Source organism: Sebastes umbrosus, chromosome 5 (assembly GCF_015220745.1).
Source record: "Sebastes umbrosus isolate fSebUmb1 chromosome 5, fSebUmb1.pri, whole genome shotgun sequence".
In the NCBI taxonomy this organism is placed as follows: Eukaryota; Metazoa; Chordata; class Actinopteri; order Perciformes; family Sebastidae; genus Sebastes; species Sebastes umbrosus.
Genome location: NC_051273.1, coordinates 5,523,429 through 5,539,415, shown reverse-complemented (window position 1 = coordinate 5,539,415; position 15,987 = coordinate 5,523,429). Strand labels below are relative to the sequence as shown.

Below are 15,987 nucleotides of genomic sequence, written 5' to 3'. Positions count from 1 at the left end.
TTTAGTCATTATATCCCCATTACTGATGATTATCTATCAAATCATTTTGTAAATATTTTGTAAAAGCACCAAATATTCAACCCTAAAATATCGTCGCAGTATTGATATTGAAGTATTTGGTCAAAAATATCGTCATATTTGATTTTCTTCATATCGCTCAGCCCTGCAATGTACAGTACCAAGCCTCCCACCCTCCTCAGACAGTCACTTCATACAAACAAGTATATAATAACAAAATATCAAAGCACATGCTAATGTACAAACATACATACAACTGCTGTATGAACAAGATTTCATAAACTGATAAATATTTACACATTCATTTTTGACAGCAGATTTTTGTTACCCTGACTGTAGTATTTAACTGAGGTTTGAGTCATGAGCTTTTGTTGATGTAATTTATGTGTCATTTTCTATGTTATTTAGTCACATCTTTATTATTTTTTACATGTTTATAGGCGTGGTAAAAGTGGCAAGACTCTCATTATGGACGAGCCGGAAATCAAGGAAACATTCGGCTCTTTCCATGTTGTATTTTTATTATTTTGCTTATCCTTATTGCATTTAGTAGTGTTGTTTTCCATTAGTTTGTGTTATTATTGTCCCATGAGCACACGCCGGCATTATTGCAGTAGTAATCTCCCAGCTGAAGTCTTCTCTATAAAAATACCTTTTTTTTTTTTACACTGAAACTTGCTTAAGTGACAGTTTTGGAAGTAAATTTCTACCTTTATTTTATAGTGAAGAAAAGAAATAACTGAACTCCTGGTTTGAGAAAACGGACCAGATTTAATATATAAAAGATTTATACTAAGAGAACAAATGAAAACATTACGGACATGCCTTTTGGAGAGCACCTCATTTGTTTAAATGTTGTGCTATTAATCATTTTGTAACAGCGCGTGTCACTTTTTTAAAAGGAGGTGAATAAATCTCTCTTCTGCCTGAACTCTTCATTTGTCACTCAGCTCTTCCACAAACAGTGAGGTGAGCCTGAGGTCGAGTTTTACACTCCTGATTTTTAAGAGGCATTAATCTGCCTGCATGTGACACTCTTGCCAGTTTCTCTGTGGAGAAACTCACCTCAGGGCCTCCGAATATAAAGATGAGCCAGTCATTCCAGTCTAATGCAAACTATATCCATCATTACTATACACGGATATGAAAGGGTTAGTTCAGACTAAACCAAATAACAACTTCTTTTACCTCTAGTTAAATTAATTATGTTTTTTATTTGTGGAGGTTTTCTGTCACTGAAACTTCCTGTATGATCTCACACTTAAACAACACAAATCTGTTGAAAGAATTCAAAAAGTGACTTTTGTAAAACTCAACAGCAACATGTCATTTTCTCGTTAATGTGATAATTCAGAATTTACATCACTTTTTACATTTGGCATATGATTAAAGAACTAAAAACTGTTCAGACCCAATCTGTGGATAATCTTGCATTACTGGGACATTGGTGAAATGTAAATTTCAATGCTCTTGAGCACCACAACTTCCATTCAGCAGATATCTGAAAACCTCGACAAATAAATTAGGGCTGTCCTCGACAAAAGAAATTCTTAGTCGACTAACATTCATATGATTTTGTCTCCTAATAGATAAGTTGATCTAATCGACAGATCTGTAAAACTGAGTTTCTCCACAAAGAATCACATAAAAGCACCACTTTAAATATTGTGTTTACCAGAGATCAAATTTGTTGACCTAAAAAACTAAATGAACTGAAGAACTAGTCAACGCTGTTTGTGTTTCTGAAGTGTCAGACCTGCACAATAAACAAACTGATCTCATATCAAGACCAGACAAAAAAGATACTCGTTTGGCAAAATATAGGCATGCAGATACAGCTACCAGGTTTGTTACAAAAACAAATGTGAGTCTCTGAAACGTGATCAGGATTTCAGCCTCAAAGTGGATTCTGTAGAGCTCAGAATTTGTTTTGTGCTCTCTGAAATCTTAGGTCAATTAACTCCCATAATGTTTGCTTTGTTCATTTTATTTAAAGGAAGTGCATAAATATACCACCTATAGGAATTATTTTTGAACAGTATAATTTTTCTGAAAAAGGAAAACATTTCAGTTAATAAGCTCGCTAATAAGCTCATGTGCTGCTTTATGAAATAATGACAGCAACAATGCATTCACAATTATCCTTATGAGCTATGCAATACTTGGAAAATGGAAATATCACACAAGGGAAGCCCATTAGTACACTGATCAAAGCCAAAAGGCTAAAACATCTGTAACCATCATTAACATAAAACTGAATATCATTCTCATCTTGTTCATCTGTTTGAGTGCGAACCATTGACTTGTTCGGCACTTTGGGGACCCCACTCTCCCACTGAGTGTACAACGATGGTGGATAAAGCTATTAATAGGGACAAAAATACCCCCGATGTGATTGTGTTTTTCAGGAACCTCGAGGTCACTGATGTTCTCCTGGTGTAATGAGGCTATCGGTGCAAATGAAACTGAAGATTTGCTATCCGCTAGCAGTCCAATTAGCCATCCTGCTCTCTTTGAAGAGCCATCCACTCGCTGTGGGGACTAACTAGTGGATAGAGGCCCACAGGACGATGAGGGACTACGCGGTGAATTCATGCAACATTACACAGCTAATAGAGTTTGCATAATGTCAATGTATGCAATGAGCCGTTCCCATTGCAAGTCAATTACATAGAGACATTAATGAGGATAATGTGTGCAGGGGGGAGGCTCTGTTCTTTGTCTAAGCAAGAGAAATAGCCATTTATATAGGTCAGCACTGTCTATATGAAGCATTGTTCCCACTGGAATTACTGAACATTTGCATACAAACAAAAGCCCTTATTGTTTCAACACAGATTACTGAAGCTACAATTGACAATAGACAATAGCAGCGCAGCCAAGGAGGCAGATTTTGGTGTCAGGAGAGCAGAAGCAAGAGATGCAAGAAATATGAGTGATTGATGATACAAATGTGGGTCTAAGTGGACCGAACAACGTGGAGTCACTGGACAAAAATGACAGACATATAGAGCAAACTACTAAGTCTCTAATTTATGATAAACTTGGCTCCTAGGATTTGATTTATTGGTTTTGTTTCAATTCAAATATTCCAATAACTACTAGAGCTGCAGCGATTAATCAATTAGGTGTCAACTATTAAATGAATCGCCAGCTATTTTGATAATTGATTAATCGGTTTGAATTTTTAAGAGAAAAAAAGTCTAAATTCTTTGATTGCAGCTTCTTAAATGTGAATATTTTCTGGTTTCTTTACTCCTCTTTGACAGTAAACTGAATATCTTTGAGTTGTGGACAAAACAAGACATTTGAAAACGTCATCTTGAGCTTTGGGAAACACTGATCGACATTTTCACCATTTTATAGACCAAACAACTAATCGAATAATCGGGAAAATAATCGACAGATTAATCAACAATGAAAATAATCGTTAGTTGCCCCCTTATTGCAAAATACTAAGTCTCTAATTTGTGATACACTTGGCTCTTCGGATTTGATTTATTGGTTTTGTTTCAATTCAAATATTCTGATAACTACTCTTTCAGTTTCTCACAGGAGTTAGATAAGTACTGTTATTCGGTTGCTGCCACATGAATGATTTAACATGAACATTTTTAGGTAAAGTTTAATCAGAGCGCACAAGCATTCTTTTAATAATAAAAAAAAGTGATTTGTTAAATTAACCTCAAAGGGTGTGTGTGATCTAAAAAGTAAATAGGACAACAAACTGGACTAACTAGCTTGGCTTATTATGTCTTTGACTGACTGTATTAATTTAGCCTGGTGCTACTTCACTGGACGTCAGCCTGATTAGTTCAGAGCTGCCAACACGAACGTTGCTTTAAGCCATGTGAGCTCTTTCTATGGATTTTTTCACAGCAGGTATTTTTTACATATTAAGCAATAAAGGTGTAATCAATAACATAAATTATGGCTACGTTCCAGTTCCAGTGTCCCGCTACTGGGTATACTGGCTCTCTGTCATGACTAACTAAGACAATTCAATGGACTGAAGCAATAATGTTTTTATTTAGGCCTGTCCTTTTCCGTATATAATAAGCCAAAGTGTCTGCCAGTAAAAATGAGTGAAAAGATCAGCAGCTAGCACAGCCGTCAACAGGGAGGCGTTCAGTGCTGACCCTTTCCAAACTGTTCTTTTAAATGTTAATGGTGCTGCAATGAACGTAATGCTGTTGCAATACAGTTGTTGCTATTATAGCAGCGAAAGAAAACAGTTAGATGTCAGTTTACAGGTCACTGAGAGAAACCAGAAGAAGGCTGAAATGTGATGTTAATTGTTTACAGCCTAACAACCTTGTGGCCTAAATGCTTTGGATAGTTCACTTGTTCTCTATGGAAAACGTTGCCACTGCAAAACCGTCACTTTTAATAAATAAAGTTGCAGCAGATTAAAAAGCCATTAATTTAGCAACAAAGTTGGCGACAGTCCATCACTTGGCCAGAAGAAAACAGGTTTTATTTGGTTCCCTTTGGCGTTTAATGCAGCCACTTAAGATTCTTGTGGGCATAATTGTGCAGAGGGTACAGGTAGAAATAATCTAAAGCTAGAGACACACCAAGCTGACATAAAAAAAAATAGCGGTCTTGAAGGCCACCAGCTGCGTCGCCTCACGTCCGTTTCTCTTCTCGTGCACTGATTCGTTGAAGCTGAACAGTCAATCAGAGTGATTTCTCTCACAGGCTCTGCCGCCGATTCAACATGCTGAAAAAAACACAGACACAGGCGGACGGACGGACCGACGGCCCCAAACTGTCCAATGGCCGACCATCGGCTTGGTGTGACAGGGCCTTTAGAGTTAAATCTGCATCCTGACAAAGACAATAAGCAAACACTGTTAAGCCCTGACACACCAAGCCGATGGTTGGCCGTCGGTGAGCGTCTGTGGCCCTAGTTTTTGCGGTGTGTCCTGCACCGTCAGCTCTAATCTGCCCGTCTTGGAGGCTTTTTGGTTTCAGCATGTTGAATCGGTGGTGGAAGCCGTCGGTGAGAGAAATCACTCTGATTGGCTGTTCAGCTTAAGCAAATCAGTGAAACGGAAATGAGGAAAGCGTCAAGAGGAAAAACACAGAAGGCTCTTCTCATTTTTCATCTTCATCTGATCATTCAATACACGCGTATTTTCACAACAACATGGTCATCTGGAATGAAGCTAAGTGGTGAGTGAGAGTGGTGTGAAAATGGTCGGCAAACGCCGCTTTGTTTCATATACGTATCATAAAAATGGCTACATATCCGCCGTCCTCGATCTTCCGGTTTCCCTTTTTGAATGACAAATAGAGACTACTGCCACCTGCTGGTGTGGAGAGTTATTTCATCTCACGCAGGCGCAGGACGTACGTGGTAGTTTGCCGTTGACTGTAGTCTTTGCGGTGTGTTCAAGTGCAACTTTATGGCCAAGACAAAGGCGGTGCAACAGTCGACCTTTCTGGGTCTTTAGAGACAGGGCATCTGTAGGGCAACGTGGCTGTCGCTTCCAAACATTCAATCAATGCATCAAATTCCCCAGCTTGAGCATCTCAGTGTCTGAGTTATCATCTCTATCACCTTTAACAGCCCTTGTGCCCTTACCCTTGAGGTCGGCCATTTTAGCAACAATTTATCAAGTGGAAATATGTTGTGGCAAAACAGCAAAGAGACTGAGATAGAGCCGGCCATGCTTCTTAAGGTTAAGAAAGACAAACAAGTGCTCAGGATATTGTAACAAAGCTTTTCAGGAAGGAGAGTTTGATCTGAGGTTTGTGGTAAACCTCGACATTCATCTCACTGTCAGGAGGTAAAACGTCAGACATGAATCAAATTAACAGCACCATGAAAGTACTTATTAATTATGCTCGATAAAACTAATCATGTGGCTGAGTGACTGATAACCAGGACGTTTAAGGCAATAAAACCAAAATGAAATAAGAATTAACATCAAAGTAAAACAGCTTCTGTCAGGATTTCCCTTCTATCATATTCTCATTTTGATGAGAAACGATGACTGACTGCTCATCAGCTCCCAGCCGTCACAGCGGATCACACAGAAATTAGTGTCCCGTCATTCATTTGGCCCGTCTCGACGTTGCTCTGTGAAAAGCCTGTCATGCTAATCAGCTCAGACAGGATGCATCACGTCGAGGTTTGATGATATGAGCAGATTAAAACTGGATTAAATCCCTCCTGAGGTGACGGAGAGCAAACACCGCACAGCAGCTTGGCAGCCACAGAAGACTTGTCTAACCTGATGCAGAGCAGTGGAGAGGAGTGGAGTCTGATGTGGTACTTTACACACACCTGATCCAACTAACATGAAACGGTGTAGCCCTTAATCAAATCAGATGTTGTGAGTGTCAAACCCTGCATGACTGGTTAGGAGAGAGCTACTCACATCTGACAACCTGAAGAGCTGTCATTAAAACATTCAGACAGATGTTAACTAGAATCAGATCAACATATTTAAACCCACAGGACGACGAGTTACCAGATTTATGTCGGATAAAAGATGAAGATATGATCTGAATACCTCCACTGGCTGTGCAATATCACCATATAAAAATGGTCAATTACAATTAAAGTCAACATTTTATGCACAGAAACGCATAAAATATGAGCAAAATCAAAAGTAAAAAAAAAGAAAAACCTAATACAGACATATTATTGGATCATTACTTAAAGGACGGGTCCATCTGCTAAAATTTGTTTTTGTGAACGTAGTTTGGTGGCTTTGAGGAGAGCGATATAACGGCTTCAGTTCCCCGTTGGAAAGGCCTGACGGCGAGGTAAATCGGCTGTGGACGGGAACAGCAGAAAAACGTATTTTAGCCGACTAAAAAAAATCAATATCAGTTTAAGAGTATGCTATATTTAGAATATTTTCACAGCTTTACCTTGATATCAGACCCAACAGGGACATGAAGATGTTATATTGCCATCGTCAAAGCCACCCGACCAGACTCCATTTACTAAAACAGTCATTTTACCTCTGAGAACATGGTAGTTGCTGGTCTATCGCTGCATCGATCGGTTAGTTTGTCTGTGTTATTGTGTGACTTTCGGATCTGAACTAACGTGCTGTCTGGGAGATGCCAACCGCCATCTAAGTACAGGATGTATTACAGTATATACTGTATATGTAGCAGCGTCATCATGCAGAAACCTACGTCAAGTCTCACGTGGGAAAAAGTTTTTAGAAGAGCTTGAAGGGCTTGAAGGGAAAACAGCATTTTGATGCTAAAACATTCATACTTTGAGCAAAATTTGAATGTTTGGATTTGAATACATAAGGAACGCCACTGGGAAGCTACTGAATGATATATAAACCTAAAAAAATAAATAAATAAATGGAGCCGCCCTTTAAGATCAGGGCACAAAGAAGGTCTGCACTCTGTTGGGCTCCAAATAAACTGTTTATTTCTCTTTATCTGGCAACGTTTCGATCTGTAAGGCCTCATTACCTAATATTACCATGAACGTTGTTTGGTAGTTTAATAGAGAATAATGCATCATATTTTATTAAGTTATATATTTATTTTTTTTAAATATCTTTTGTGTGTAAAATCTCAATGTGCAAAGTAACTAGTTACTACAGCACTCAGACAAATGTGGCAGAGTAAAAATGATTGTGTCTTGAGGGGGAACCAGCGAGTTTGGGAAACTCTCGTGAAATGGTTGAGGTTAGGCACTGACCTCGTGTAGTTAGTAGTTACAGTAAGGTTAGGCCTTGATCTCAACTAATTAAGGTTAGGATGGGTCGTCGGGCAGCGAGTCTCGCAAGTGTTTTTGCAAGTTTTTACAGAGTTCTTCGCTGACAGAGTTAACAGTGTTTACCTGAGAGGGAACCAGAGGGTGGGTGCTACGCTTCCACAGTTATGGGCTGTAACGCCGTATGAGCGCAGTGCAGAGCTGCGGCCGTGAGCTAGCCAGTGGGACACACTTACATGCACTAAAAGCGTGCGCGGCCAGACCGGCAGTGTCTAAATTTTGTAGAAGAAAAAATGTCATGGTCATTTTCAAAGGGGTCCCTTGACCTCTGACCTCAAGATATGTGAATGAAAATGGGTTCTATGGGTACCCACGAGTCTCCCCTTTACAGACATGCCCACTTTATGATAATCACATGCAGTTTGGCGCAAGTCAAATTAATCGTGATTATATTTTCTAATCGATTGACAGCCCTAATGAATATGTCAATTATTTTCTCAATACAATCATTTTGCTTCTAGTCTATAAATTGTCAGAAAATAGTGAAAATGTCAGTCACAATTTTCCCGGGGGCAAACACACACTCCGAAACTCAAAGATCTTCAGTTAATCACGTCACACCAGACAGAAGAAAAGCAGAATATCCTGAGAATACAACTGAGCGGCCGGGACAAATTACTTAAATGATTAGTTAATTATCAAAATAATTTTCTCTCTAATTTCTACTCTCTCTCTCTCGTGGGAATACTGGCTCAAATGACAAAACATTTAAAAAATGTGTGTGGCAATAGTGCCTAAACTAGAGATGTGCTAAAACCACTGTGAGTTACCGGAGAAGCTTTACAGAGCTGTTTTGTTTGGGAAACTCTAAAAGAACAGCCACTTCCTCATTTAAGGCGAACAGCTAGCTCTCCTTGGGACTTTTGTTATTTGTTTTCAGGGTCAGAGAGGAGGAGACAGAAAAGGACAGACTGGTAAAACCTGGAGACACAGGAGAGAAAGCTCCGCTGGGATCTGAGCCCAGGTCGGCAGGCCACCGGGGGAAACGGGCTGAATCCTCGAGTGTGGCTCAAACCTCTACGGGCAAAACAGCTTTTCATGCCTCTCTGGGACATTTTTCTCCACTTCTGCTCATCATTGTATTCATGCACCACACAAGTCTGCAGCAGACTGTCGCAGGGGGCCGTCGCCGTGGGATCGTCTGATGATTTTGATGTGCTGCCAAGTGACGGATTTAAAACTACACTTTCCCTCAATAAAAACTTCTGAGAGTTTGCCTTAAAAAAACTTTCTTTGATATCCTGCCATTGTCGGAGAATGGGAGAGTAAAGCAGCCGAGTCTGAGCTGATGACTGAAGTTTCTTTAATCCACTAACCGTCCTCTGCATACCCCTTCCAAGCACACAGCAATGACACCAGATCGAGGCGGAGGCACGCAGCCCTGAGGCCGTCAGCTACACTCCGCCCTCATGATAAATTAATTGGCATGAAGCATTCAGATGATTTTCGAGGTTACATAAAGGATGAAGGATCTGATGAAATGTCGGACCGAGCCGAACAAACAGCCCTCCTGGAAAGGCTTCTGCTGAGCGTGCAAGCTCTTTCTCAGCTTCACATCCATACAGATGAAATAATTCCTCTCAGGGTAATATTACAAACAGTATTTGGCTGCTGCCAGCAGCAAAGGCCATAAACAGAGGGGCTTGTATGAACGCTCCATCTGGACGAGCTGGAAGACAGACAGTACGATGCGGAGCTTTCTACAGGGAGCCATCAGAAAACAAGGAGGCTTTAATACACTTCCTCTGACCTACGAGGCTGCATTCACTGCATGCTCAGTTTACAATTACTGCTCGGACATCTCTGATAACAGTTCATTACCTCCTCTGGAATAGCAATCACATCTCATATAGATAGAAACTGACAGGGATGTAGGAAAGACACATACTGAGTTCAGCTAAATCCAGACCATTAGTTTGAATCTACACATGGAAAGGATGCCAATGATAAATCCTCTTTACTGTTTTATTGTATAAATAGAACGATTTGTTTCAACTTCAAGGTCAAGTTGAACATATCAGATTTAGGAGTGGCGTACACCCAAATGAGCCATTAGCCAATGGCATTTAATGATATCAGGAGGTCGTTATAAAGGCTGCAACTTACAATCATTTTCATTATTGATTAATCTGACGATTTCTTTCTCGATTAATCATGAAATCACGGTTTCCTAAAGCCCAGAGTAACGTCTTCAAATTTTTTTATCTGATCAACTGTCTAAATTAAATATTTTTGAGTTTTGTTGTGATATGAAACAGAGAAAACTAGGGCCGCAACTAACGATTATTTTCATTGTCGATTATTTTCTTGACTAATCGATTAGTTCTTTGGTGTATAAGATGTCAGAAAATGTTTTTTGTTTTGTCCACAAGTCAAAGATATTCAGTTTATTCACATTTAAGAAGCTGGATTCAAAGAATTTGGACGTTTTTTTTCTTAAAAAAAAGACTAAAACTAATTAATCAATTATCAAAATAGTTGGTAATTAATTTAATAGTTGACAACTAATCGATTAATCGTTGCAGCTCTAGAGAAAAGCAACAAAACCAGAAGCTGGAACTGGGGAATTTTGGCACGTTTGTTGAAAAATTACTTAAAGGATTAACCAATTATCAAAATAGTTGCCAATTAATTATCTATTGATCAAATTATCGATTAATCATTGCATGTCTAGTCTTCATGGGTTTAAATATTTTGGACCTGCTCTGAAACGAGCCCTTGCAAAACCTACCTGACACCAACATGGATAAATATTTTTTTAAGTGTTTTCGTTAGCTTAGAATGAGCCCTTCATATCTAAACAGGGAGCGGGTCCTCTTCACGGAGTCCGTCATGTTGCACCGCCATGTTTCTACAGTAGCCCAGAACCGACAAACCAAACACTTATCTTTTCCTATTTGGGCTGGAGTTGACAAAGTTACTCGCTGCCGCTCTCTCTCTCTCTCTTGCTTCACCACTCACTTCCCACGTACACACACACTCTACATACTCTACTCTTACGACAACTGGCTCTAGAGAGGGACATTCCCATTTTCACGTTGGCCACCATAGCAATCCTACACGCTTTGCACACGGGAAAAGTTGTAATCTGAAACCTCACTGCTAGATACTGCCAGATCCTACACATGGTTCCTTTAAAAGAAAGTCCCAATCCAACAGGGACACGAGGACAGTCAGACCCAATCCAAACAGATCTGGGGATAATTAGACCTGATCCAACCAGAACAGACCCAAACACACAGAGAGATAGAGCACCAACGCTGGCAGCAGCATTATGTGCCAAATAATGAACAAAAAATCTGAGTGTAATTTTCCCTGCAGTTCACAGTTCACACCGTCTGCCTCGGAAAAATACACTTTCTCCTAATGACACGCCACTTTATCAGAGCTGATATCGAGTGTGCCTGGCAACACAACGGGAGCCTTCCTGACCTGATTAGACTAAATATAATTGGCAACTGAGTAAGGCCAGGTGGGCCCATGGAGACCTCTGATGCAAGCTGCATTTTTGTTATCTAAAATCTAAATAGAAAGGTTTTTCTGTCTTTATTTAAAAAGCATTGTCAGTTTTTCCCTCGGCAAAGTCTGCAGAGGTACAGGCTTATGGAAAGTGTGCATAAAGGCCGACTTCACAGTGGGACAGTCTTTAAAAAGGATCAAGTCAGCACAACAACTGACACTTTCAACCCACCACACAGTGCTGAAGTGCTCCTCAGCAATGCCCTCAGCTCTAACAGTACATATCTACATATAATATACAAACTAAACAATACCTATACAATGAGTATCATTTAAAATAAATGAATACCATTTTTTGGGCTTCGGTGAGAAATATTCGAAGGTATTCAAAGTTTCGGGACAGTGCCACACTACTGTACGCACACACACCTTTACACACAACAAACAGTGATAACCCTCTGAGAATAACTAATAATAATTAATGTTGAATACATATAATGAATAATATTGTGAGATCATTCCTTATTTCATATATATATATATATATATATATATATAAAACCCCAAACAAAGCATTAAAATACTGATTTGGAGGTCGATTACCATGGCAACGGTCGAAGCTCGAAGCATTCGCGTCATCCCTAACATTATTAGTAATTTTAATTGGATGAGATTAAAAATCCAACTTTAAATATTCTCATATTTTCATGCTGATATCTCAACTTTGATGAGTTTATGACTCAAATGATGCTCAATGTATTTCTTAAGTTATGCTGTGTGTCTTCGCCCCGAGTCACCACTTTCTAATCCCCTCTCACTGCTCTGCTCTCCTCTCAACCTCAGCACCCATTCAGCACCCTGAATCTGTGAAGCCGCCCCCTCCTGTCTGGTTCTGCAGTCAGGTCCAACTATTCGCTTCTGTAGTTGAGAAAATACTCCTCAAAACTGCATATAATGGAGTTCTGTAAGCTCTGCGGGTTGTAAATAGCCTGGGGGGAGGGCGAAGCTGGAAAACTTGCATGCCAAAGATCCTATTGGTTGTACTTAAAAACTGAATGTTCACACTAGAAACAGCAAATCAGAAAAACTGCAGGAGATCTGATGAGGGGGGAGATTGCCAAGAGGTTCAGTGAGGGTTAAAGCAAGCACTGTTAGTTTCATGGAAATTATCAGTGACGATAATTGTGTAGTATTGTTCCTATATCATGCAATCTTCTCTCATTTTTCATACGTATTTATCAGAACAAAATTTTGTCTTTTACATTTCTGTGAATTTCACTGCATTGTGTAAACACAGATTTAGACCCAAGAGCATGTTTTGGGGAAGAGGAAACTAAATGAATCACTGATTGTGATTGGCTGATTATTTCCCGTGCCAGAAAAGCAATCAATCACTTCCATTGAAAAAATAACTGATTGTTCAGTTTTGATGCTCATAATCTTAATCCAACATCAAGAAGGATTTTTCCTGAGAATAATGTAGATCTGAAATAATTTGTGAATAAATCGATTTGTCAAATGACAAGTCAAACCTTGCTACTTCCAGCTTCTCGAAATATGAGGAGTTGCTGCTTCTCCCTGTTGTATAACATTGTAAATTCTATCATCTGGTAAGGATGCCCCCTGGGTGCCTCCCTAGGGACGTGTTCCAGGAACGACCAGCTGGGAGGAGGCCACAGGGAACACCCAGGACTAGGAGGAGAGATTATATCTCCACACTGGCCTGGGAACGCCTCGAGATCCCCCAGTCAGAGCTGGTTAATGTTGCCCGGGAAAGGGAAGTTTGGGGTCCCCTGCTGGAGCAGAACACACGTCAGTGGAGCGGTTAAGTGTGTGGTCACAGCACAGCTCGCCGTGAAGAGAACAGACCATGGAAGTATAAAGAGAACTGGATACAGCGTTGGAGGCGGGCTCCCGTTCATTACTATAAGAGTTGCTCAGTGGCGCATGAAGCCAAAATGGCTCAACTGCCGAGTGATAAAGTACCCGGATCATCCGGCGATTTTCCGCATTAATTGGGCCCATGAAGCAGGCGCACTAGCGTTTCCTTTAACACCGCCTCCCAGCCCTCGCTCCAGCCTCGGTCTGGGTTTCATTCACATGAACAGAGGAAGGGAAATAACTCTGGTATCAGCTATTGGTGCATTTTACAACTTTTAGGACCTAATGATTAAAATAAGGGCTATTCAAGTGTTCATACTGGGATGTTTATTTACCTCATATTTATGAGTTACAGACGTCTCTTTCCCAATGTAAGTCTATAAGAAAAAGTCTTTTTGGGCCCAATGGCATCACGTGACGGACACAGAAGTTGTAGTTGGCTGCTATGAAAATTTGCTTCACAGCCCGGCGCTCTTCCTGGGGTCTTGGAATGGACGCAGCTCCTGGAAGCCAGTCTCCCACAAAATGACATTCCCATACAACTAAACTGCATAACCAAAATACGTTTTGAGGTTAAATATATTTTCTCCTGGATTACGGTCGCAGTTTTAAACACGGAACGCTGTAAACAAACAAAACAAGAATGCAACAAAACTACTGGGTTAGGTTTGGTAAAGAACCATAATGGTTTGGCTAAAAAGGACTACGTTTCACACGGGACATGAACAGCGGTCTCAGCCTGTCAGGTTGAATAACACGTGTTGACCCATAAGCCCAGAAAAAAAGAGTTGTATTCAGTCTAAATGAGAGCGTCAGCTGAGTGCTCCAGCAGAGCACCATTTTTCACCATCTGTGCATGAAGATGACACAAAACTGGAACTCTGCTGTGGTTTTTACAGCCTCTGGGGACTTCAGGCTCTGCACTGACAGTCAGAAAGTTTTTTTTTTTTTGCTTTTCTTTTGGCAGTTTCTCTTTGTTCCTCTCAAAGCATTTCTCCTTTAAGGGGCTGCTTCCTCCAACCTCTGAGAGTGAGCCGCCTCGTGTCCACATTCCTCAGCTGGTGAAAGTGTCTGGCAACATGACACGCTACAACTACATACCAAAATAGCACAGCGAGGGGAAATGCTAACTCATACTGAAGCTGCTCAATAAGTCAACATATCTGCAGCACAAAACACAGCCCAACATACACGATCAGCCATAACATTAGGACAGCATGGGCACCCTGACCGGTCTGCGGCTACGCAGCCACATACACAACAAACTGTGTGTGTGTTCTGACACCTTTCTATCAGAACCAGCATTAACTGTTTCAGCAATTTGAGCTCCAGTAGCTCTTCTATTGGGTGACAACACGAGCCAGCCTTCGCTCCCCACGTGCATCAATGAGCTTTGCCGGTTCACCGGTTTTCCTTCCTTGGACCACTTTTGGTAAGTCCTGACCACTGCAGACCGGGAACATCCCACAAGAGCTGCAGTTTTGGAGATGCTCTGACCCAGTCGCCCTTGTCAAAGTCGCTCACATCGTTATGCTTGCCAATTTTTTCTGCTTCCAACACAAAGTTCAAAATGTTCACTTGCTGCCTAATATATCCACCCCCACGGCCAGGTGCCATTGTAACGAGATAATCCATGTTATTCACTTCACCTGTCAGTGGTCTTAATGTTATGGCTGATCGGTGTATATTCTGCAAACGTTTTTTATACTGGAAAACTTAAAGGATTATTGCCTTCATCTGGCAAAACACTTAGCTCTGGTTGTATTAAAAGAAAGCACTTCACTTATCTGAAGGTCAACTTCTCTGACTGATAACTTACTGCTGTCTCACACTGTGAAGGTGACACAAAGCTGGAGTGTTTTCTGTATTCAGGATATGAAGGTCAGGGAGAAACACAGATAAAGAGATGATCTTTCATCTCCATCCCGCGGCGGCACCGTTATCACTTTCATGCCAATAAAACGCGGGGAAATGAAGTGAACAGAAAGAGAGTGAGCCGAGATGACTGTTTACTCATGCAATTGCAGACCTCTCAAAAACAGCAATTAAAAAGCGCTTCTCCCCACAGAGCAGCTGGTTTCTCCTTGGCCAGTGGGAGGACGCACACGCTTAACAGCTTTTATGGCGTTATGGCTGCAGATTAACTGATTATGTTCCCGCTGAAACCAAACTTTAGACTGCCGCTGGGCTGCAGAAGGAGGCTGATTTCAACAGTAAATGAGGTGATATGGACGGCAATATCATCATCCTCCCATATGATTCCTAATTATGTAGATAGATGATTGAGACCTACCAATCCACATATACTGTAATGCTGCATTTCAACAGCTGTAACAAGTGGTTATTCTTAAACTGTCTTATGTGTTTCCGAGTTAAGGCCCTGACACACCAAGCCAACGGCCGGCCGTCAAACAGTTTGGGGCCGCCAGTGAGCGTACATCGGCCTAGTTTTCACGGTGTGTCTCGCACCGTCGGCTCTAGTCTGCCGTATTGGAGGTTTTTCGGCTGATTCAACGGCAGTGGAGCCCATCGGTGAGAAAAATCACTCTGATTGGTGGTTCAGTTTAAATGAATCAATGCATGAGAAGAGAAACGGATGTGAAGAAAGCAAGCCAACGAGTTAAGTCAAGAGGAGAAACACAGAAGGGTCTTCTCATTTTTTATCTTCATCTCATCTGATCATTGCAGTACACGGATATTTTCACAACGACATGGCCATCTGGAATGAAATGAAATGATCGGCAAACGCCACTTTGTTTCATGGATGTATCATAACAACGGCTTGTATATACGCTGTCCTCGGTCTTCTGGTTTCCCTTTTTGAATGACAAATACAGACTACCACTACCTGCTGGCGTGGAGAGTTA

The 15,987-nt window shown here is 40.8% G+C and overlaps 1 protein-coding gene across 2 annotated transcripts in view; it reads right to left on the bottom strand.

Annotated features, from left to right (window-relative positions):
- Nucleotides 1-15,987, bottom strand: part of homer3b (homer scaffold protein 3b) — a 56,216-nt gene that overhangs the window by 33,608 nt on the left and 6,621 nt on the right. The gene's annotated exons all lie outside the window — the stretch shown is intronic.